General features: G+C 45.0%; 3 long non-coding RNA genes across 3 annotated transcripts in view; 1 reads left to right on the top strand and 2 right to left on the bottom strand.

Moving 5' to 3' along the window:
- The window catches only part of LOC311443691, a 206,836-nt gene that overhangs the window by 133,137 nt on the left and 48,960 nt on the right, over positions 1–24,739 (top strand). The gene's annotated exons all lie outside the window — the stretch shown is intronic.
- On the bottom strand, positions 1,515–5,682 carry LOC311443688. Its single transcript, XR_014697427.1, has 5 exons — positions 5,483–5,682; positions 2,613–4,213; positions 2,468–2,534; positions 2,281–2,381; positions 1,515–1,881 (listed from the first exon to the last, which is right to left on the bottom strand). It is a non-coding gene; the product is annotated as an uncharacterized lncRNA (long non-coding RNA).
- LOC311443692 lies at positions 9,247–18,377 on the bottom strand. The gene is made up of 3 exons (XR_014697431.1): positions 17,552–18,377; positions 9,605–9,791; positions 9,247–9,407 (listed from the first exon to the last, which is right to left on the bottom strand). It is a non-coding gene; the product is annotated as an uncharacterized lncRNA (long non-coding RNA).

The raw sequence follows: 24,739 nt of genomic DNA, 5'->3' as shown, positions 1-24,739 counted from the left end.
GGAGGGACAAAGCACAAGGAAGTAGGAGCAGAACAAGAGCAGCAGCAGCTAGTTTCCTTTTTTTTTTTTTTTTTTTTTTTTTTTTAAATCTGCTTTACCTGAACAACATGCAGAGGACAGACAAGAGACCTGGGGTGTTTCTAGAAGTAACAATCCCCATGCTTTTGCTACAGCTTTTAATATCGAAAGGACAACACGACCAGTCAAGTAACTGGAACTTTTTCAAATGGAATTACATCAAACATGTTCATCATCACTTGCAAAAACAGAGAACCAGCATTCACTAGCATGCCAGCCCTGATACCCACCTCCTGCACAACGCTCGCTGCTTCTGATACAACATACAGTTGTACAGTTGTGCAATACCTCTCTGTTCCCACCTCTTTTATCTCACCTGCTCAGTAGCTCCACCTAAGAAATGTGCCCGGGCGGCGCCGCGCCGCGCTGCGCTTAAATGTGCCCGGGCGGCGCCGCGCCGCGCTTAAATGTGCCCGAACAGACTTATTCTTTAGAGATCAAGAAGGTGACCCTGCTCACTCTCTAGGCACTACTGCACTTATGCGGTCAAGAAACTGTACCCTACTTTTTCCCAAAAACAACGTACCTGGCAACCCCTTAAAAACGTACTTCTAATATGTGAATTCCAAGCACTTTAAGCCTAGAGGGCTGCAAGGTCTAACGACTTGACAGACAGCAAAAACCACAGGCAAAAGCTCCAAAAATATAACAAACTGTTCCTAAACCTGAAACAGACTACCCCTTACGTGCCCACTGCTGCCATTTTCAGATACACGCTCACACAGGGAGCTTCAATGATACATTTCTCCTAAACCCTGCTCTATCACTTTGCCACCAAGGTTGTGACTTTGATAATATTTGACACAGAGGCAAAGACTCAAAAAAAGCCCCATAATCCTGCAAAAATCGTAAGGGACCCAGAACCACAAAGCAAACACACAAGGTAACATCACTATACTATCTGTAAACATGCTATAATAACTACTATACTACTATAATAACTACCTGAGGAAGAGCTGCGTGCAATACAGGCACCTACTACTAGATTGCTTTACAATGACAGATCCTACTAGTTACCACCTCAAAAAGATAGGTGTACCGGTTTCTACTTGAAAATGCATCAGTCCATAGACTCTGACCCACCTAAAGAACCCTGCAAACAACTGAAGGAAAAACAAAGCACTTACCCAAGAGTGCAGCTCAGGCAGAAGGAGCTCTCTGATGGGATACCTGCAACTCAGTTACCATTAGGTCCCACCTGGAACCTGAAGCCAATCACCTGGGAAAGTGCAGGGGGAAAGCACAAAAAAAAAAAAAAAAAAAAGCAGAAAGAGGAGGAGCAGCAGCTGTGGTCTTATTAACTTCTTTATATGGCTTAGCTCAACAGCATGCAGAGTGCAGACAGGAGAACTGGGGTGTTTCTAGAAGCAACAATCTCCATGCTTTCACTGCAGCTTTGAATATTGAAAGGACAATACAACCAAGCAAGTAACTGATTATTTTTTTTTCCAGCTGGAATTAGCTCAAACTTTTATTTACATTGAAAGAAAAATCTAGGAGCAGAACAGATTATACACCAACAAAATAAATTCCATTCCACTCACAGGAAAAATCACTTACTTCACTTTCTGAAAACCAAAAGGCTATGCTGATGGGTCAAAACACACTACAGAACACTGGGTCCAGGCCCTCCACTGCACCCCCTTAAAACCCATCGCTACACTCACCAAGGTGCAACCCCAACCCAAACACAGACGCAGCATTTCAGCTTCAACACAGTTTTGGGAACTGCTAGAAAGCAGGCTTCATCCTCAGCAAGGTGTGCTCAGGCTACACAGGACAGGGCTTCGGGCACCTCTTTGCCTACCAAAGAAGACCGCCATCAGGAACTGCCACGCCAGACAACCTTTTTCCTACACAACACCTTTCTCAGGAACCACGCAGCATTCAAGCTACCTGCTTTCCTCCTATTCTAAAGGCTATCTCAGCCCACCTTGTCTGTGGCACCTGATAAACAGGAGAGAAAGCAACCGCAGCAGCAAAAGCCACAGCACACTTAGGACAATTACTCTCATGCCCTCCTGTACCGCAGCCACTTGCCTGCCCCCCATGTGAAAAAGAGAAAGCCACCGCAGCGCTTGGAAACCATCCCTGCACGTGCCGCTCCTTGTTGCTCTCTTGCCCTATCTGAAATCCTCAGCCACTTCTGTGGAGAGCCTGCCATGGCACCCACAAAGCAAGACGGACACCTTTCATAGTCACCTTGTGCTACTTGGTCGTTCTGCTCCAACCCAGCTCACGACCAGCCCCTATTCTTACACAGCTCTTCAGAGTGCAGTTTGCTCCTTTGAGCCTGGAGACACCTGTGAAAGAAAAAGAAAAGCATAGGCCGAGGCAGCATCCAAAGCCACAGCACAGCTAGAACAGTTACTTTCATCTGCTCCCTTACCTCCGCCCATTTACCTGCCCCTGAGGCAGATTTTTGCATCTACCCTCTTCAAACAGCTACACCACCTCTAAAAGACAAAGAGGGGATGCTTAGAGTAACAGTGAGACCTGCAACTCAACAACTGCTATATCTGTTCCTCACTCACCTTGCCAAAGGCAGCTCTGGCTGTGACGTCCCAGGTTGTACACTGTGTTTCAGCTTTATCAAATGAAAACAGTCACAGGATAGTCATTCAGCTGCCAGCATTAGTACCTATCCCTCAACAACACAAGGGACCCCGTATACAACATTATCATTTCAAAACAGTGGACAACTTGCCTCAGCACCTTAGAAATAGACCAAATACACCTGTGAAGTAGATCAAACCAGTTACTAAGTTGCCGAACAAGAACTTGATGGTTTCAGAAAGCTGTTTCCTTTGACCAGTTCCTCCTAATGTTTACCTACTGCTGGAAAAAAAGCAAAAAGACTCTGTGCCAGCTGCCCTCGAGTACTCGCCCAGAGCTCGAGTATTCGCCCACAGACAGACCAGATGTCTTTTCCAAACCAGTCAGGACAATGTATTATTGCACTGATGGAACACCACTTTAGCTACCACCACAAATTGCCAGGCAGGACAGCTCCAGGCCAAACATACACATAGAGAGGCACGCTACAAACATCATGAATGAAACATGGGAAAAGAATTACTTATGCTATAAGAATTACTCACCTGAAGAAGAGCTGCATGCAATAAAAGCACCTACTACTATATAGATTAGTTTACTTTAAATGATCCTACTAGATGTCACCTTAAATAGATGTACTTATCTCTTTTAACTTGGAAACACATCAACCCGTAGACTTTGACCCACCACCAGGCAGGGACTAGGAATACTAAGTAGAGGAGAAAACGAGTGTTGTGAGCCTGAAGGGTGTACAACCATAGTAAAGACGGCTCCTGAGAGGATGGGGAAACAAAGGGAAAGCTGCTTACCTCTGAGAAGTCGTCCTTGATCTTTGTGCCACGGACATTTGTCTTGAATGCTCGGCGCACGAGTTTAGGGGTCCCCGTCCACTAAAGGCTTACCTCAGGGAAGTCCTACATTGCTCCACCTGCATTACTGATTTTTTCTGCCAGCAGGCAGTGGCAGAAAATCCTGAGAAATGGCAGACACATCTTCCCAAACCATTTTCTCAATAACGGAAGCAGTGCGAACCGTGCTGAAAACCGCAACTCAAAACAGCAGAAAAACACACCCCACTTTGTCTCAGGTAGGAAATAACTGCCCTGAGCAACATGCCCTTCCCAGGGTGAACCCAGTGTACCCAAGGCCTTAGGGGGAAGGCAGAAAAGGAACCCAAGACTCTTAGTACGTCTCCTGAGAATCGTAATTTCCATTTACTCCATGTCTTCTGGTCTCACAGGATGAGGCAGAGATATAACTAATTCCTTCTCCATCTCTCTGCAAAGAGCTTTTCTCATATCTGTGACAAAGAAGAAAAATGTTATGATCGTGGGAGTCATTCCACAAAGCCACACGCGGTGAATTCACTATTACAGATAAGATCATTTTTACTCAAAAACACCTCAGCCGCAACATTACCACTGCAAACATAGCACTGCACAAAAATTCAACTCAAGATATAGGAAAAGGCGAGCTAAGAAGACGAATGAAGTTGACCAAAAGCATCTGCAACAACCATCTGGTAGATGGTTGTCCACAGCCATCGGATTTCATGGTCGTCTTTCCTGACGAATGAATCCTGGAAGAACAGAAAAGATACACAACATGTCCACAACAACTTCTGAGGAGACTACTGAACAGAAAAAAAAAAAAAAATAGAAACAGCAAGCAGATAGTACGTCAGTTTTGTTAACAGAGTAACATTAACGTACTAGAAATTTCCATGTTCTATGTAGCCCCAAGGCGGTGCTGGGTACATCCACTGATATTAATGGGGTGGCACAATGTCAGAGATAGTTAATAGACAAGGTACACCCAAGGTGCACCCAGTTTGGATCAGCTAGGTGCGTGTGTCGATCTGCTTGAGGGTAGGAAAGCTCTGCAGGAGGATCTGGATAGGCTGGACCGATGGGCTGAGGTCAACTGCATGAAGTTTAACAAGGCCAAGTGCCGGGTCCTGCACCTGGGGCGCAATAACCCCAAGCAGAGCTACAGGCTGGGAGAGGAATGGTTGGAAAGCTGCCAGGCAGAGAAGGACCTGGGAGTGATGGTGGACAGTCGGCTGAATATGAGCCAGCAGTGTGCTCAGGTGGCCAAGAAGGCCAACGGCATCCTGGCTTGTATTAGGAACAGCGTGACCAGCAGGGCTAGGGAGGTGATCGTCCCCCTGTACTCAGCTCTGGTGAGGCCGCACCTCGAGTACTGTGTTCAGTTTTGGGCCCCTCGCTACAAGAAGGACATCGAGGTGCTTGAGCGGGTGCAGAGAAGGGCAACGAAGCTGGTGAGGGGCCTGGAGAACAAGTCCTACGAGGAGCGGCTGAGGGAGCTGGGCTTGTTCAGCCTGGAGAAGAGGAGGCTCAGGGGTGACCTTATTGCTCTTTACAGATACCTTAAAGGAGGCTGTAGAGAGGTGGGGGTTGGCCTGTTCTCCCACGTGCCTGGTGACAGGACGAGGGGGAATGGGCTTAAGTTGAGCCAGGGGAGTTTTAGGTTAGATGTTAGGAAGAACTTCTTTACAGAAAGGGTTGTGAGGCATTGGAACAGGCTGCCCAGGGAAGTGGTGGAGTCACCATCCCTGGAAGTCTTCAAAAGACGCTTAGATGTAGAGCTTAGGGATATGGTTTAGTGGAGGGCTGTTAGCGTTAGGTCAGAGGTTGGACTCGATGACCTTGAGGTCTCTTCCAACCTAGAAAATTCTGTGATTCTGTGATTCTGTGAGTCTGCTGATACATCAGTACTGTTCTTCCAGAAGAAGACAGTTATTCATTCCTCGGTGGAGCTGAGGCTCTGTAAGGCTTTGCTTTTTTTCCTTCCCTCACTCCCCCTCTATTTCCAAGCTTAAACTTACACCCAGCAGCAACCTGCACCTCCCGGCGCGCGCAGCCCAGCCCCAGCCTGGGGAAGGACCAGCCGCGCAGCCCGGAGCCCGCATGGCTGCCTGGTACCGCAGAACTACAGCTCCCAGCATGCCTCAGGGCAGAGCAGTCCACCCAACCCAGAGGGGCGTTTGCCAAGTGCACACAACCGCACCTCCTCCTGCTGCCCTCTGCCCCCCACACCTCCCGCCGCCGCCGCCTCCCTCTCCCCCAGCTCCCCGAAGCCCCGCGCAGTGCAGACCCCGCTGCACGCCCAGTCCGATCCAACACCACCCCAACCGAGCACAAGGGCCATTTCAGCAGAAGCCGCTGACCGCGTGGCGCCCCGGCGCCCGCCACCTCATCTCCTCCCAGCCTGCTCCACTCGGGGACAGCACCAACCACCAACCCTGTTGTGGCACAGCAAATCAGTGGTGCGGGCTGGGCCGAGCCGAACCCAGCAGCTTCCGCCCATAGTGCCGGCAAGCCCTGCATGTCACTTCAGCCCTGGGCTCCTCTGAGCCAATCACAGAGCGGCTTCCCACTGGGAAGGCCTGAGGACCACAACTCCCAGCATGCTGCGGGGCAAGACACTCCCAGCCACCCGCCACTGCGGACACCCCGGAGCCAGCCCGGCAGCACCATCGCGCGGTCCCCGCCACCCCAGCCTGTGCTTGCCTTGCCCCGGCCTCCCCAACGCCCTCCCCTGCCCTGGGGGTCCAGCCGGTAACCCCCAGTCCGCCCACACACTTGCGCCACCACAAGCAGCCCCGGCCACACTCGCCCACTACTGCGCTCCGCCTGCACAGAGTAGCCCCCCCCGGGCCCGGGGAGCAAAGACAGCACAGGGCTGCCCCCCCGGTCCTACAACAGGCAGCCCCCCACCCCACCCGGCAGGGCTGCCCCCGCACTCTGAGGGGCCAGCAGCCGACAGACATGGGGACGACCCTCCCCCCAGCCCCTACCCCTTTGCACCCACCCAGCTGCGGAACCTAGACCCATGGACACACAGCAACTCCCCTTCCCCTGGCAGGCAATGCATCAAGTGGCGTCCTTCTGTCCGTCCATCAGTCCCTGCTTGGGAAATGGATGACAGAAGTGGACTTCTTACTATCGCTGCTGCTTTGGGTAGTCGTGCAGTAATTGCCTTAACCGTTTCCTCATTAATGGAAATGATTAACCCAACCAAAGTTAGAACAAACGATGGGGACTCTCCCCTCTGAAGACAGGCCAAGAGAGCTGGACTTGTTCACCATGGAGAAGAAAAAGCTCCAGGGAGAGCCGATTGCTGCCTTTCAGTGCCTAAAGGCAAGTTATAAAAAAAGTTGGAGAGCAACTTTTTGCTCAGACAGATAATGACAGGGCAAGGGAGTTTTTAAACTAAAAGAGGGGAGTTAGATTAGATGTCACGAGAACAGGGGAAAGGATAGAGGAAGACAGACACAGAGAAGGGCAGAGGAATCAAAAAAGATCGAGACGAGTGGGACAGAGGAAGGAATAACAGCAGTAGCTGGACAGAAGAATCGCAGGGAATGCTAGTGCAGGCGTACAAACCTGGGTGCAGTGCTTTTGTCATTGATGGGCAGTACCAGTTGTGGTTGCACTGCTGTGCAGGTTCAGCGCAAGCAGTTGTCACAAAGTCTCAGGAGAGCATCGAAGCACAAGAGGAGTGTGGGGCACAATGGGTTTCTCAGGGTTCCAGAGTAGAGTACAATGGTCCGAAATGGGTGAGTGGGGGTTACATGGCTACCCAGCAGACAACCAGATGCCCAGACAAGCCCTGCGTGCCACTATGTCAGTTCCTGAGGACCACACACATGCCAGCAGTCAACAAAGCGTGCAGAGGCAAGTTAGCAGCAAGAAATGGATGCACAGGAGAGGATGTCCCTGTGCAGCCTGCACCCATCCCTCTCCCTGCTCTGCCAGCATTTGCAGCGTGGCACCATTCCACTCCCTCCCCATCCACCTTGACACTCCAACCACCTTAACCTATGGAGGGCTGCACTGAGCCCCCGGCTGCAGCATGCACATGTGAGTTCATTTCTTCCAGTACGCAAAAGAAAGCATTTATTCAGGGCTTATTTTAAACTTCAAAGTAGAGGGATTACATTTCATATAAAACCCACGAGAAATAAATGTCTGGTAGACATAGGTAACAAACTTCACACTGTACGCAGTTGCGCTATTTATCTACAGTTGTCAAAAATACAGAGAATTTAGATAAAAAGGTTGCTTGGTCAAAACATTAATGAAATACGCGTTCCAAATGCATAGGAATCGCAGAGTGATCAAACAAAGACAGTAAGTGTCTTAAAGCTTTAGAGCTTTCAAGAGCTGCCATGATCACATGACCAAAGAAAAGCTACTAAGTTTGTTCACCAAGACAGATGTTCAAAGACAGGGAAAAAAACTTACACTCTACCACCAGGCATCTTTGCTGGCGGGGAGCAAGGGGAGGAAAAGAATGCAGCAGATGTTTAAATTTCTCCTTATGGTATCCGTACGTTTTGAAGAAACCCCTCTGGCAAAAGCAAGGTCAGTTTGCAGATACTATCTAAGGAAACAGCAACAGACAGCAGCATGATCATGCAGGCCAATAGGCACAGCCTCATACCCTGAACAGATACAATAGCAGAACTTTCACCTGCAACATTATCAGACAGCATTTAACAGCCTGGATTAAAACATGTTCACGCACACCTTCTTCAGAGTACATTTATGTGGTGGTTTTACCGTGCTGGGCAGCTAAACCCCACAACCGCTCTCTCACTCCCCCTCCTTTAGATGAGGAGGGGGAGAAGTAAAGCAAAGAACAACTCACGGGTTGAGATAAGAATAATTTAATTAAAGGGAAATAATTATAATAATTAAATAAAGACTACCATGAACTAAACAATTTAACTAAGGGGAAGTAAAAGGGAAAAGGGGAAAAAGGGAGGAAAACAAACAAACAAAATAAATGAAAGCTATATGGAAGTGCAGAGGAAAGAAATTACTCTCTACTTCCCACAAATGAGCGATGATTGACCACGTCCTTGAAGCAAGGCCTCAACGCACGCAGCCGGTGTTCGAGAGGAGGACCGACATCTTCTCAACGAGAGCCCACCCCTCCCCTCTTCTTCCTGTTTCCACCTTTTATTGCTGAGTGTGACACCACATGGTATGGAATATCCCTTTGATTGGTTTAGGTCAGCTGCCCTAGTGATGTTTCTCTCCTCACTTTTTGCCCACCCCCTAGGAGGGTTAGAGAAAGGCCCAATGCTGTGCCACTGCTGCTCAGCAGTAGACACAACACTGGTGTGATAACACTGCTGTTCCAGCTACAACTGCAGAGTACAGCACTGTATGGGCTGCTGCCAGGAAAGTTAACATTCCAGACAGACCCAGTACAATTTAGCACATAGACACAGCTGTAAATATTACAAGGAGCTTGCAAAGACAAGAAGAAAGTGAAAAGATGTCTAATTCTTACTACAGTCTAGACCTCGCGAACAGGGATAGTCGTATGACTGGGGAGAAGTGACAGCAGCCCCAAGCTACAGAAGCTCACAGCACCAAAGGAGCAAGAAACTGGGAACTGAGATACACGCAGCTTTTATGCTACAGATGTGGAACTGGGAAATAAAGGACTGGGAGAGATGGGGAAATACTATTGTGGTCCTTGTTTGCAGGACTTAAAAGTGACATGGGATGACAAAGCGTATATAGTCTGATCTTTCCCACAACCCATATTTCCTCTATAGAAGCTCACCTCTTCCTCCTTCAGAGGCCTAAAGACATCTCCAGGACTCAGGAGACGTCTCTGCAAAACTGTCTGATGTGGTAAATCTGCACAACACAAGAACACAAAGCAGTCTGCCTGACAAGCGCATGTGTTGACTTGCCGTTGGCCATGGCTCAAACACAGGCTTTCACCTCCTGGAATAAGGGCACACAACATGTTTTCCTTCAATTAAACACAACTATAGATAGATGTATCTCCTAGGGTTCCAGTTGATTATGCTTACTATGGAACCAAGATAAGAGAAACTACTGCAATGCAAGTCATTATGCTAATAACAAGATCCCACAGTGAAACCAAAGCAGAAGCTTAAGGGAACAGATTGGTCACAAACCATTCTCTGTGACGGTAACGTCCATGTGAGAACTTCCGTACTTGTGGATATGTTCAACAGCCTCTTGTACACTGTCCGCAACCTCAATGCAGCACTCCAGATCCCCATATTCAGCGCGGAGAGATTTCACTTCTGAGGGGCTGAACGTCGAATAAGCGGCAAACTTTGGGCCAGCATGAATCTTCACCTGCAATACCAAAAGTATTTTCTGCTGTAGATTTTACTGATGCTTAACTAACAGGCGAAAAGTGCAGCTTGTTGTTCTGGGTATAGCTAGGACGGAGTTTCTTTCTTTCATAGCAGTCCCTATACTGCCACCCTTTGGATTTGTGCCTTAAACAAACCACTGCTTTGGCCGTTGCTAAACAGTTTTCACACAGTTTCAAGGCTTTCTCTTTTTTTTTTTTTTCCCACAGTGAGAAGGCCGAGGGTCTGCTAAAAGTTAGGAGAGGACATAATCAAAACTGATTCAAACTTAACCAAAGGGATAGTCTATGCCATAAAAAAATATAGCCTCAGTTTTCAGAGACAGCAGATCGGTGAACTAGCAATAAGGCACAATAGCTGAAATACTACGTTGGCTATCTATCATGACATGCTCCTAGTTCAGGGTTCATTTTAAATTATTTAAAGCAATTATGTCATTTCAAGAAAGACATCTGGTTAGGAAACAGTACAATACTAGTAGCGGGAAAACAGCTACGCACTGCACCTAGCCCTCATACCTATGTTTTTAGAAAGTATGTGGTCTGTAAACAGTTGTAGCAAGCAACTTATTTCCGGGTTTGCACGTCTCCCCTGCAGAAGACTTTACCTGTTTTTACTCTTTTGTTTTGTAACCTGACACCAGCCAAAGCGTACATGTATGTTTCAGACACAAAAGAGTTACTGGGCCCAAAGCAAGGCAAGGACTCACAGTTATTCTACAATCCTGATAAAGAAGATCTAAGGCACCATCAATTTCTGAGTTTGATCGTAGCAGCTGAAACACCTAAACAATGAGAGGGAGGAGAGGAGGGGCAGGTGCAGATCTCTTCTCTCAGGTGACAGTGACAGGACCTGAGGGAATGGCATAGAGCTGTGACAGGGGAGGGTCAGGCTGGATATTAGCGAAAGGTACTGCACCAAGAGGTGGCTGGGCACTGGAACAGGCTCCCGGGACAGCGGTCACAGCACTGAGCCTGCTGGAGTTCAAGGAGTGTTTGGGCAACGTTCCAAGATGTACGGTCTGATTTCTGGGTGGTCCTGTGTGGAGCAAGGGGTTGAATTTAGTAATCCTCGTGGGTCCCTTGCAACTCAGGGTAATCTATACTTCAGACTTGCTGATTAGAATCCCTACCTTTGAAGGCTTTCAGGAAAGGTGCCTGTAAGATGGCATTTTCTTCTGCAACTATACATTTTGTTGATAATGAAACCCTGACCAGTATTTGCGTGTTTCCTGTTCTCAAGTCAGATTAGACAGCAGTAACATCAAGTCCTCCCCACTGTATTAAGAGGCAGGAGCTGGTGGGTGTTTGTCAAGTCCAGCAGTTCTCACACAAAAACCATAAATTTACCCTCCGCCTCCCTCCCCCCCCAAAAAAAAAGAAAACACAAACAAGTGAGAACTTGCTCCTGATTAGCTATCTGGGCCAGCTTCTCTTAATAGGACTTCTTTAACGTCATCAAAACATGATGTGTCTATTTCACCATGTCTTCCTACTCAACTCTTTCTAACTCAAGGATGTTTACCCAACACCCCCTCCTGCTATCTGCTTGCTAAATCCTCCCCCTTATCAAGGCCATTAAATTTTACAACCTTTTCTCCCCAGCAGATTCTCCAAATTCCTCAAAGACAATGAACAAACCCCCACTAATTTATCACAATCCCCCCTTTTTCTTTTTCTAACATATTTTGTTCATTGAATTTTTGCAGTATTTGCTTGCTGAGCATCAAAGTTTCTGCGTCGTCTTTCTCCTGCTCAAGAGATTCATACTTAGCACGCACGAGCATAAGATGAGCTGCTTCTAATCAGCTTTTCACAATTGTGATTACTCGATTGAATATACATGGTCCAAAAGTCAGTGCTAATGTAAGTAACAACAAGAGCCCTGCTATGGTTGATAGCAGGGTAGTAAGCCAAGGTGAGTAATTAAACCAGGATTCATACCAATTCTGACGAGACTCATTTTCCCTTTTGCGTTTTTCTAATCCTTCCCGCAATTTAGTCATTGTATCTCTTACCACCCCAGTATGATCTGCATATACACAACATTCTTCACGCAGGGCTGCACACAGTCCTCCTTGTTGTAAGAAAATCAAATCCAACCCTCTACGGTTTTGGAGTACCACTTCGGATAATGACCTAACCGATTTTTCCAGAGCTGTTATTGATTGCTTTATACGGGCCAGATCCTCATCTACGGCAACGCGTAGAGAAGTAAATTCCTGGCTTTGTTTTATCAGGGAAGCAATTCCAGTTCCTGCACCTGCAGCCCTTAGAGCCATTAGTGTAGCTAAGGTGACAGCCGTAATAGGTTCCCTTCTTTGTAAATGATATTCTGCTATAGTATGTTGGGTGTACATATACTCTTCAGTGTGGTATAGAATCCTTGGTATAATGACCACCTGTACACAAAAATCATGAGATGTGCTAAACAATTTTAAAGATAGGCAAGGAGTGACTCCCAACGATGAACACACCCACCTAGTGTTATTTGCAGGAATTAACCATTTGTGTGTTTGGTCCATTTTTTTCAGTGGCATGGCACAGATCATTTTTATCTCTTGAAACTGTGCCAATACATCTACCTTTTCCCGTAACTTGAGACAAAGTTATCCCAATTTCCTGACCCCAACTGCAATTGGAAGGATTTGACTCATTTGAATATTCAGACCTCCCCATATCTCCTATAGCTTCATAATACAGGGGCTTAACACTTACACATAGCCAGCACCCTTCAGTTATCTCAGGATTAGTTTGATTTAGTACCTGGGAACTAGCATTTATAACTTTCCACATACTAATCTCAGGTACAACCCCTTTCTTTTCTCACAATGCTTGGAAGCAGTGTGGGAAAGGATAACTGTCAACTTATTAGAAAACACTGTAGTAGGTTGGGCAGTCCCAGGTATCTTTACAGTCTGGACAACCAAACCTTCCCCTAGTAACTCTTTATTGGGCCCGACTAGCTTGGAAGTCTCGGGTTTTTCCTTCTTTATTAGTATGAGTCCTCCCCTATCTGTTCCGTGTTCGTAAAATCTGACATTTTTCCTAGTACCCAGCTAGTATTGTCTGAGTTTGTTATATTTATATATAGAACCTTGCAAATTTCTTTATTTCCGTGGAAGGTTCCTGTATACCCTATACCATGCCCTCGCCACCTGTAACGGAGATCCAATTGTTGGTTACAACCTTGCAGCCCATATCCCACTTGTAAGAATTTATCCCGACCAGCCCCGAGTGTCCAGTCTGTAGCAATGGTGTAACGCCCCCGGTATGCACAATAATACACGTTCAGGCATTTACAGTACCCCCTTCCCAGGTTAGAACTTGGGCAGAAATAAAATCCCATATATTCCCAGCATCGGGGCCTCAAGATCAGCTGACATAGTGTAGAAGTAAAGCTTGCCCCCCCCGATGTTATCTGGGTTGCAATAACCTGTTGATCTTCGAATCGACTTAAAGTCCATTAAAAAGGTTGGTGGGGGTGGTGTTGAGTCGCTATGCAGGATGAAATTACTGCAAGAACCCCCAAATACCGATAGGAATGGCTGAGGCCCATTTCTTTCCCCACTTATTCACTCCTCTGCCTCACTTGTCAGTTGGGTTGCAGCCAAATACGAGGTTTTAGTTCTTCTCGGCAGCAGTAGTGTTCTTCAGGGGAGAGCCTCTACCTTAACCCACGGTACCTATCGAGTTTGTCACAATGTGAGCTTCAGGTCTTTGTTTCCTGGAACGATCTCCCACTTCTTGTCACAGATGGGTCCTTTAACATGGCTGGCATGTGTCCATCCTTTCTCCGCAGTCCGGACGGCTGTTTCTGTAGTAAGCAAAACAACATAGGGGCCTTCCCCATCGTGGTGTTAAAAAAGTCTCTTTCCAAGTCTTAATTAGAATTGAGGGTGATCAAGTGGCAATTCTAAGTCATAGGGCATACCATATAGCATTTCAAAAGGAGAAATTCCTACATCAGTTCTAGGCTGCGTCCATATGTTTAACAGTGCAAGGGGTAAGCATTTTACCCAAGAAGCCTTAATTTCCAGCATAAGTTTTGTTAGTTGTTTCTTAATTTCACCATTCATTCGCTCTACCTTTCCAGAAGAGGAGGGGTGCCAGGGGCTGTGAAAATCCCACTCAATCTCTAAGGTGATATAGTATAAACTCACTTTAGGATAGAATAAAGCTTGTGGTTTGATATTGTATAAACTTACTTTAGGATAGAATAAAACTTGTGGAATGATATTGTATAAACTTACTTTAGGATAGAATAGAACTTGTGATTAAAAGTTAGCAAGGACAAAGTAAACAACATCTTGTTATCTGTAGACCTTCTGTTACGTTTAAGCATTTTGTTATTTGAAAACACCCGTTAACATCCGTTAACAGTCAGGCTGAGACTTGAGATAACTTGAGTCAACTGTCTGTTATGTCTTGTTAACTGAGACATCCTGTTATCTGCCGACCCTCAGTTAAACCGAAAGACAACTCAGCATTTTTACAGCCTGGAAAACAACTGATTAAGAAAGTGCATTATGAGGAAGACCTATGGCCTTCCTCCCAAAGACCACTGCCCACATCCTGGAGACCCTGGCCCACAATTCTTGGAAGGCTTTGCGCAAGCACAAGGACTGATAAGCTAATTAGCATATGAAGCGAGGGTAGGCGGGGTTAGGTAATGAATATGTATAGGTGCTAATTGAATTTTCATTGTTTTGCTGTATAAATACGAGATAGTTTGTCACTTCGAACATGCACAATAGGCAGAAGGATCCCTTGTGCATCCAGCGCTGCAATAAAGAATATACCACTTAAGGAAATTCGGCTTTGATCTTTAAATCAAAGGCCTGCTTTAATCCTTGCAGTAAAGCTTTACAACCATTCAGTCACGCGGTCAATTAGGACAAACAAGTAACTCAGTAAAGTCTACCTGTATACTTTGGAAAGGTCAAAGCCCTGGCTCCCGTCCCCCTCTAGATAGGTTACAGAAGACCATTTTATTTACCCTTTGACATATAGTACATCCTCTGCATCTGTGCTTCCCTAAAGTATATATTCCTACACAGACATGCTTTCTTAGAACAACATCACACATTGCTTGCACCTCCCAATGACTCTTCTGATGTAAAACAGTTAATATTTGCCTCATTATCACTTTATTCAACATTTCTCTCCCATCAGGGAGTATCGATTTTCCTTAAAATGATCCACATATTTATAACATTAATACCTCCTTGGGAGGTTGTAATTACTCCAAAATCTTTTTAGAATTTACCCAAATAGATAGGTGGCCCTGTAAACCCCTGAGGTAAAATTGTCCACCTATATTGTTGCTTCTGCCCCCATTTCAGGGTCTTTCCAGTCAGAGGTGAATATACATGTATGTTTGCTCTCAGGGCCAGAGAGCACTCCATTAATAACACTGTTATTCCAGTCTAACAATTTACTATTTGAATGCCCAATTTAATCATCAAATCCCTTCCCAACAAGTTAGTCTCTGCCTTGGATACATACAATAATTGCCCCGTGATCATTTTATCCCCTAGTCTCAGCTTGGTATCCCCCAAAAGTGGCACTATTATCCCAGTCCCTTCTACCCCCATCACATTTAGGGTTTCATTAGTTAATTTAATCCCTGATACTTTACAAGTCAGTAATGACTTAGCTGCCCCAGTGTATTGGGTTTGATGGCAAGGTTCGGGGGGTGTGAGGGGTGTGGGGGTGCGAAACTGCAGTGGCAGCCCCCGTGAAAAAAAAACAAAACAAAGCAAAACAAAACAAAAACAGAAACCTCCCCGTGGCAGATAAGGGACAATTTCATCTGGCCCTAAAGGGGCCCACTGCTGCCCAGAGCCAAGCCATAGCAACACAGTCCGTGCCTCTGTGAGAGCACATCCACGAAAACAAACAAACAAACAAAGAAACAAACAAAAACCTGCTGCTCAACAGCGGCTAGGAGAGCGAGAAACCCCCCCGCAGACACCAAAGTCAGTGCAGAAGGAGGGGGAGGAGGCGCTCCAGGCGCTGGAGCCGAAGCCCCCCTGCGGCCGCTGGAGAGGCCCCTGGTGGAGCAGGCTGTTCCCCCCTCCCCGATGCTTGGGAAACTGAACAAACACCACAGCAAATATGCAAATATACCAAAACTTCTAGACTGTTACTTAGATAATGCCTACATCACCTTTCCCTGCTCATTCAACTTCGAATACCTTTACCACTTTCAACAAACCTTTTAACACTTCCTTTATCTTTCTCTAGCCTTTACTTTTCTAATGCCGACATCAAAGGCTCAGTCAGGGGCCAACTTAATTCCATACCTTTTCCCTCCAAGATGCTGAAACAACATCATTATACAACATTTCATCCTGTTTTCCTTCTCTCCACAAAAACATTGACTGTAATATGGTGTTATAATTAGTAGTTCCATTTAGGGGCCACTCCGCTCCATCCTCTAGTTTATAAAGTGGCCACCACTGATTACAATATTTGATAAGAGTTCTTTTACTTTCTGTACCCTCTCACCCCACTATATCCCTCCAATGTGTTAGTATACATCCTAGGAGGCTTTTCCTCGGGATTTCTTTGCTTTGAACTTTTCCTATTGTAATCTACAGTGGTTAATATTCCACCGTTTTCCTAGAAGCTCTTTACTAGTCAATCCCAATCCCTCCAAAATCCACAATATACAGATACACAAGTAAAAACAGACCACTGTAAATTAACTGCCTGTAGACAATTACACTGGGGACATTTAAACCTGATGAGCCGATAATATGCCTGGGCAAATTTTGTTCCCTTAGACATACACCTCAATGGCAGTTCTTATATTTACATATTAACATATTAACATATGTATAAAAGAACACTTTAACAAAAATGCCTGGGCTTTTATATATACAATATACAATGTACAGTTATTATTCCAGTTAGAATTATTCCTCAGCAGCTGCAAACATTATGCCAGTTGCCATTAAAGATCGCTTACCCTCCTCCTGTCTCTTTCTTAAAATCTCAGATGTCCCCGGAGTTAATGGGGACTGCCACATATTCCTAGTCACTGGTCCCTGAGTGCTTGAATCAGAGTTGCTATCAGAGTCTCCCCGGGGTTGCAGATTAGGAAGCCCGGGAGTCGGAGGGGCTGCAGGTGGGGGTGGTGGAATATAGGGAGGCAGTGGGGCTGGAATCTCTAATTCTCGGTTTATCTTGTGCCTCCCATCCCCTCCTTTTTCTTTTAGAGGATATAAATTGGCTCGAGTTTCCGAGCTGATCCACAAATGTGCATATTCACTTTCTTCCAAACTAAAAGGTTCTTTTGAGTTTACATAAATATTTAGGGCCTGGCAAACCCAATCTTCAAAGGACCCAAATACAGGCCAGTAAAGGTGGTCTCCTCAAATCTGTTTACCACCCCAAACTTCAACACAATAATGTATCATTTTTACTTTATTCCTTCCCCGCCTAAAAGGGGAATCCTGCCAATTTTTAATCATTAATCCCGGGGTAACCTAACATCAGACGTTACCCCACCCATGGGACCAGAAGGCTTACTCTTCTTCTGTCCCATCTTCCGGAGCGCCTTCACACACACACGCACGAATCGCTTCCCCCTTTTCGTGGCCCAGTCCCTCGCGGGATGTGGGAACCGCACTGCTGAGGGGTCCACACTCGCTTCGTCCGCAATTGGACGTCTCACAGCGACACGCTCCAGGATACCCAACCCCAACCGAACGGATCACCGGCCTATATTTACTCACTCCTGAGTCTTCGTTCAGTCTTCGTGCACAAAGATTACTAGGGGTTGCCGGCTTTATTTGCTTGCTGCCGAATTTAGGGTTCGTCGGTGAAGGATTTGAATGAAAGCAGTCCTAGCGAAGGCCGCTGAAATCAGCGGGGCGCCCCCTCCGAAGGTCTTTCAATCAGATTGCCTTCATACGAGTCACGGCACCAAATTTCTTATAAGTTGCCCCCTTAATTAATTTTCAGAGAGCATTGCATTAATAATAGAAAGGAATTTATTGAGTAAGCAACAGCAAGCAAAACAGCGCTGGGCGGCCGGGGAGTCTCGGCTCCGCCAACGGCGCGCACCTCACCCCCGCCAGGGTCCCTTTTTATATCTTGGTAATTCTGGGATTACGCAGCACATCCTGGTATATTCTGCGACTGCGCGCACTGTTGCTAGGGGGTCGTCTCTGTCCCTCTGGTGGTCGTGAAGATGAAGGCCGTAGTCTTCCTCCGCGTTGTGGCTCAACTTCTTTCTTTATTTGGTCATGTTGGCCCAGCGTGAGACAGGAAGGCAAGATGTTGATACACTAGTTTAACAACTTATCAGGAGATGGTTACATGAACTTTGCAGCAGTGGTTTTTTAACAAAAGAGGCTACTGAGATGCAGAAGGAGAGAAGGGGAGGGGGTTCTCTATTTTGTTACATTAAGCAAAAGAATTTTCATAGTGTCTAGCAAAGCATTATACAGCTCCTTACTTCAGCAGGGAGTTTTCACAACTCCCGTTCCTCAAACAGAACTCCTTGTTTTTATAATACAAAAGACAATGAACAAACATTTATTGTGTATTACAGTAAGGACTATAAATCTCGAAACTGGACATTGGATTTCATTATAAAGATACAACAAACGGGAGAATTAGCAACAACCAGCTCTTGCAATTAAGAAACATGCCAATTCAGCAGATTCCTGACCAAAGGTGAAAAGTACACTGTGAGGAAGACTCGGGGTCTTCCTCCCAAAGACCCCTGCCCACGTCCCAAAGACCCCTGCCCACAATTCTTGGAAGGCTCTGCGCAGGCGCAAGGTGCCAAAAGGCTAGTTAGCATGAGAAGCGAGGGAAGGCGGGGATAGGTAATGCATATGTATAGGTGCTTGTAGAATATTGATAGATTGATTGTATAAATTCAAGACTGCTTTCTGCTTTGGGTATGCACGATAGGTGGAGAGATCCCCCGTGCATCCAGCGCTGCAATAAAGAATATACCACTTCAAGGAATTTCGGCTTCGATCTTTGAATCAATTTGGCGACCCAGACGAGACAACCTCTCTGCCGGACCGCAGGACCCGCTGGGAACAGGACTCCCTAGGGTACCCCCGGGATTTCCCAGAGGGACTCCTCGACTCACCGGATCACTGCGGAGGCAGACAAGGACCCCATCATTGTAAGTGAGTATATTCTTTATTCTGGTTTGGTTTTCTGGTAGACCGGTCATCTGGAACTGTCTGTAAGTCAGAAGGTGATCTTCTGCGAGGCAGTGTTTGGTATATACTTTGTGGTTAGCACCATAAGTATATGTTTGGGGACCTTAAGGAAGGAGCTCGCTTTAAGGTCCATCTGGAATTGTGTTGTCTATTTCGGTTTTCTGACTCATGGAGTATGGTATTTAACTCTGGTTATTGTTACTGCGATTTTGGCTATTTTCCTGGTGGTAATAGTAGGTTCGTGGCATTGTTATAAGAAAGATATCGTTACGGTGTTACACAGTTTGGTTTTCTGACTTATCGCATGTGGAATTTGACTCTGACTATTGTTACTGTGATTTTGGCAATATTGCTGGTAATAGTAGTTTTGTGACATCGCTACTGAAAGATATTGCGTGCCCGTATTTTTGTGAGTGATACGTTTTGTGACACGCTTTTGTAAGTAACATGTGTATTCTGAAAGTGTAAACTGGAAACTGGGGGGGCAAACAAGCAGTGAAATTTTAAAGAAAAGTGTGTTAGGATGTGTTTTAAGTCACTGGAAGGATATTGGAGGATCTGCCGGTGGAAGTGTGAACAGGAAAACATGGATAAAATATCGTAATCAGTGGTGGCCGCTTTATAAGCTGGAATGTGGAGAAAAGTGGCCCCTAAATGGAACTTTAAACTATAATATTTTGCTACAGTTAATGTTGTTTTTTGAGAAGCAGAACAGGATGAAATGTTGTATACTGATGTTTCAGCATCTTGGTGGGAAAAGGTACGGAATTAAGTTGGCCCCTGACTGAACCTTTGATGTTGGCATTAGAGAAGTACAGGCTGGAGAAAGATAAAGGAAGTGTTAAAAGGGTTGTTGAAAGTGTTAAAGGTGTTTGAAGTTGAATGAGCAGGGAAAGAGGATGTAGGAATGTTAATAGTTCTGCTTCTGCCCGAGGCAGAGATCTTAAAATCAGGGGTGTTAGCCCTTTAGGGCAAAGGGACCATGATCGGTCCGAGAGAGTTGTCACAGAAACAGAAAAGCAGTCAACTCTTAAAACAACCTGAGTTCATGGGCGAGCTCAGATTGCTGATGGGACCGTTCAGGGAACTGTGGACAATTGCATTCCCCTGACCGACCCCCACTAAGACCCGAATCATCCTGAAAATTATGAACGGTTAAGTAAATACTAAAACCTGGATGAATTGGGAATTGAGAATATGCTTCCAACAAGGTCTAAAAGAAACCCCTATGGAATTTTTGGACCAACTCTGAGATGTAATGAAAATAAATAAATAAATAAAACAAAACGGTTTGGACCTGGCTTTGGAGGACAAATTGACTAGCCTTTTCCTAGGGTAATCAACCCCTGATTTCAACAGGAATAACGGGGACCTGGGGAATCTACCCTAGCGGATCCTCCACTGGTTATAATGAAGCTAGGGGAGGAATGGAAGTGAAATTTCTTATTGATATGGGGCAACGTATTCAGTTCTAAATCAAGCATTAATGCCTTCACAGAATTATTATGTTAGGGTAAAAGGCGTGTCGTGGTTTAACCCGGCCGGCAGCTAAACACCACGCAGCTGTTCGCTCACCCTCCCCCTCCCTCTCTGGGACGGGGGAGAGAAATGGAAAGTGAAGCCCGTGAGTTGAGATAAAGACAGTTTAATAAGACAAAATAATAATAATAATAATAATAATAATAATAATAATAATAATACAATGATGATAATAATACCACTACTATTAATGTGTACAAACAAGTGATGCACAATGCAATTGCTCACCACCCGCTGACCGATGCCCAGCCTAACCCCGAGCAGTCCGGCCCCCTCCCCCTGGCTAGCCACCCCTATGTATTGTTTAGCCTGACGTCAGATGCTATGGAATACCCCTTTGGCTAGTTTGGGTCACCTGTCCTGGGTCTGTCCCCTCCCAGCTCTTACTGCACCCCCAGCCTGCCTGTTGGCAGGACAGAGCAAGAAGCTGAGATGTCCTTGGCTTGGTAGAAGCACTGCTCTGCAACAATTAAAACATCGGGGTGTTATCAGCACTCTTCTCATCCTAAGCCAAAACATAGCATTCTACCAGCTACTAGGAAGAAAATTAACTCTGTTCTAACTGAAACCAGGACAAGGTGTAACCGAAAAGGCTTATTTTTGTGAACCTTTGAAGTACAAGTTAGGGAAACAATGGGGCATACACAGATTTTTATCTATGCCTAGCTCCTCATGGGCACTCTTAGGTAGAGATTTATTAGAGCAAGTAGGAGCAGAAATTGTCTTTGAAAAAGGGAAAATGGAATTAAGAACAGGAGAAGAACAACTAATAAATGTGTTAAGCTTGCCACTAATACAAACTGACCCTAAAAGTGAAATACCTTTAGAGATCACAGATCAAGTATGTCCAGGAGTTTGGGCTACCAAAGTCCCTGGAAGAGCTAAAAATGTGACCTTAATAATTATTAAATTAAAGCCAGGAGAGAAACCCGTTAAGGTTAAGTAATATCCTTTGAGGATAGAAGATAGGAAAGGAATTAAAGAGATAATTGATAAATTTTTACAGTATGGATTATTGATTGAATGCGAATCAGAATACAATGCACCCATATTGCCCATTAAAAAGGCAGATGAAAAAGCTATAGGCTAGTTCAGGATTTGAGGGCCATAAATAAAATCACTGAGGATATACATCCAGTAGTGGCAAACCCTTATACTTTGCTGACTAAATTAAAGAATAGTCAAGTCTGGTTTACCGTACTGGATTTAAAAGATGCCTTCTTCTGCCTAGGCTTAGCCACAGAAAGCCAAAACCTATTCGCCTTTGAATGGGAAAATCCCGATTCAGGCAGAAAGACGCAGCTTACGTGGACATTACTACCTCAAGGATTCAAGAATAGCCCCACTATTTTTGGAAACCAATTAGCAAGGGAACTCGAAACATGGATACCTCCGGACACTGAAGGTGCTTTGTTACAATATGTAGATGATCTCTTAATAGCTACCGAGACTAAAGGGAGTTGTATTCAATGGACTATAAGTCGTCTTCATTTTCTGGGTTTAAATGCATATCAAGTCTCTTGACAGAAAGTCCAGCTGGCTCAACAAAGTGTGACCTATCTGGGATTTGAAATTTCGGAAGGACAACGAGAACTAGGAACTGAACATAAGGAAGTCATTTGCCGGACTCCAGAACCTCAAATGGTAAAGGAGCTACAAAGCTTTTTAGGAATGACAGGTTGGTGTCGCCTTTGGATTTATAATTATGGACTATTGGTAAAGCCTCTATGTGAATTGATAAAGATTAACCAGTCAAAGTTAGTCTGGACTGGAGAAGCACAAAAAGTCTTTAAACAACTTAAACAAGAATTGATGATTTTGAAATATCAAGCAATATTGGTAGAACAGGACGACGTGGAAATTGTGATAATTAACATTGTGAATCTAGCCTCTTTTCTTAGTGATGCTCCGGCACAACCTGTGATTCACGATTGTTTAGAAACTATAGAGACTGTGTATTCCAGCCGACCAGACCTTAAGGAGGAGCCCATGGAAGATGCGGAAGAAACTTGGTTCACGGATGGGAGCAGTTTTGTTACGCAAAGACAACGTAAAGCTGGATATGCTATAACAACTACTCAGCAGGTAATCGAGTCTAAGCCTTTACCCCCTGGAACATCAGCTCAAAAGGCGGAGATAGTTGCTCTCACGAGAGCATTGGAACTGGCAGCGGGAAAAAGGGTAAATATTTGGACAGATTCTAAATATACATTCGGCGTGGTACATGCTCATGGAGCAATTTGGAAAGAACATGGATTGCTGACCGCTCAGTGAAAACACAAAGTATGCTGAAGAAATTTTAAAATTGTTAGAGGCTGTAAAACAACCAGAAAAGGTAGCTATCATGCATTGTCAGGGACACCAAAAGGGGAACACCGATTTTGAAATTGGAAATCGATTGGCAGAGGCTAAGCAGGCAGCTGAAATAACTGAGGTGAAGGCATTGTCTTTGATACCAGACGGTAAAATCCAAACTATATCCAAATTAGACAAAAGAAGACTTCAAATTAATTGAAGATTTGAAAGGTAAAATGAAACCAGATGGATGAGTATATTTAAAAGATAACCACATAGTAATACCCTCTAGTTTGACATGGCCCATAGTTCTTACAGAACACAATAAAATGCACTGGGGAGCTGGCACACTGCATAAGAGCCTGAGTCAGACATTAGTGGGACGAGATGATAAAACAAGTAACTCAACAATGTAGCATTTGCTTACACAATAACCCCAATACCAAGAATAGAATAAAATTTGGAATAATCGGTAAAGGAAATTATTCGGGGCAACAGTGGCAAATTGATTTCTCAGAACTCCCTAGAAAAGGGGGGTATCATTATTTACTGGTTCTGACTGACACGTTTTCAGGAAGGCCTGAAGCCTTTCCCTGTCGAACAAACAAAGCAAGAGAAGTGGTTAAAGTCTTGTTAAATGAAATAATACCATGCTTTGGGATTCTAGTAGCAATGTCTTCTGATAGAGGTTCACATTTTTGTGCACAAGTGGTACAACAGATAAGTAAGATTCTAAAGATAGATTGGCAACTGCATACTCCTTATAGACCACAGGCAAGTGGACAGGTAGAAAAAATGAACCATTTAATTAAACAATAAATAGCTAAAATTGGATAAGAAGCTAATTTGTCATGGCCTCAATCCCTCCCTTTAGCATTACTTGGAATTAGAGTTAAACCTAGAATAAAAGGAAATTTGAGTCCCTTCAAAATCTTATATGGAAGGCCATAGCAATTTCTATTTAGTGGAGAGGACCTAACGCAGTTAGGATCAGAATATTTATATGCTTATATAACTGAACTTCAGAAACAATTAAATAAAGTACATACATTTGTTTTAGGGACCAGGGCTAGAGGGTTGGATCAACCAATCCACCCCTTTAAGCTCGGGGATTATATATATATATAAAGACTTTTTCAGGACAACCCCTACAGGAAAAATGGAAGGAAAGTGGATGGGACCATACCAAGTATTACTGACAACACACACCGCCATTAAGATTAAGAAGCAAGCAGCTTGGATCCACAATTCAAGGGTGAAGAAGGCCCCGGCGAGGATATGGACCACCACTCCAATTGGACCAACAAAATTACGGTTTTCCAGATCCTAATGATTGCAGGGGTGCGGTTCTCGGATTTGGGGTGGGCAACTTGGGATGAGAACTTACACCTGACCTTAATACAAACAATTTCTCAAGTAACTAATAAGACGAACTGTTGGGTATGCACCCATCTGCCACAGCATGGGAATAAGGGTGTATCGTTAATTGGGATTCCCTTGCCTGCAAACTTATCTTGGACTAATTTGTGGGAAAACACATCTTGGGGTCGAAAATATTAAGCAGTTTTGGAACTAGAAGTGAGTAGCTTCGTGCCGTTAGAATCCTATTATGTATGTGTACAAAGGTGTAACCCGCCTAAGGGTATAGGAAAACAGCATTGTATAAATACGGATACTACTTATGTGGGAAATCAGACATCTTGTAATTGAACAATTGATATTAGTACGACTAGCGGCTGGGCAAATTCAACCAGCTGGCCGGTTCCAGAAGGAAAAGGGTGGTATTGGCTATGCAATGATACAGCCCGTAAGGTCTTGCCTGAGAATTGGAAGGGAACTTGCACTCTTGGAGCGGTAGTCCCCAATATGACAGTACATGATGTAGTGCCTCGAGGTTA

The sequence above is a fragment of the Aythya ferina genome (assembly GCF_964211825.1).
Source record: "Aythya ferina genome assembly, chromosome: 13".
Taxonomy (NCBI): domain Eukaryota; kingdom Metazoa; phylum Chordata; class Aves; order Anseriformes; family Anatidae; genus Aythya; species Aythya ferina.
The sequence above is the reverse complement of the archived record's forward strand: the minus strand, read 5'-3'. Positions and strand labels throughout refer to the sequence as shown.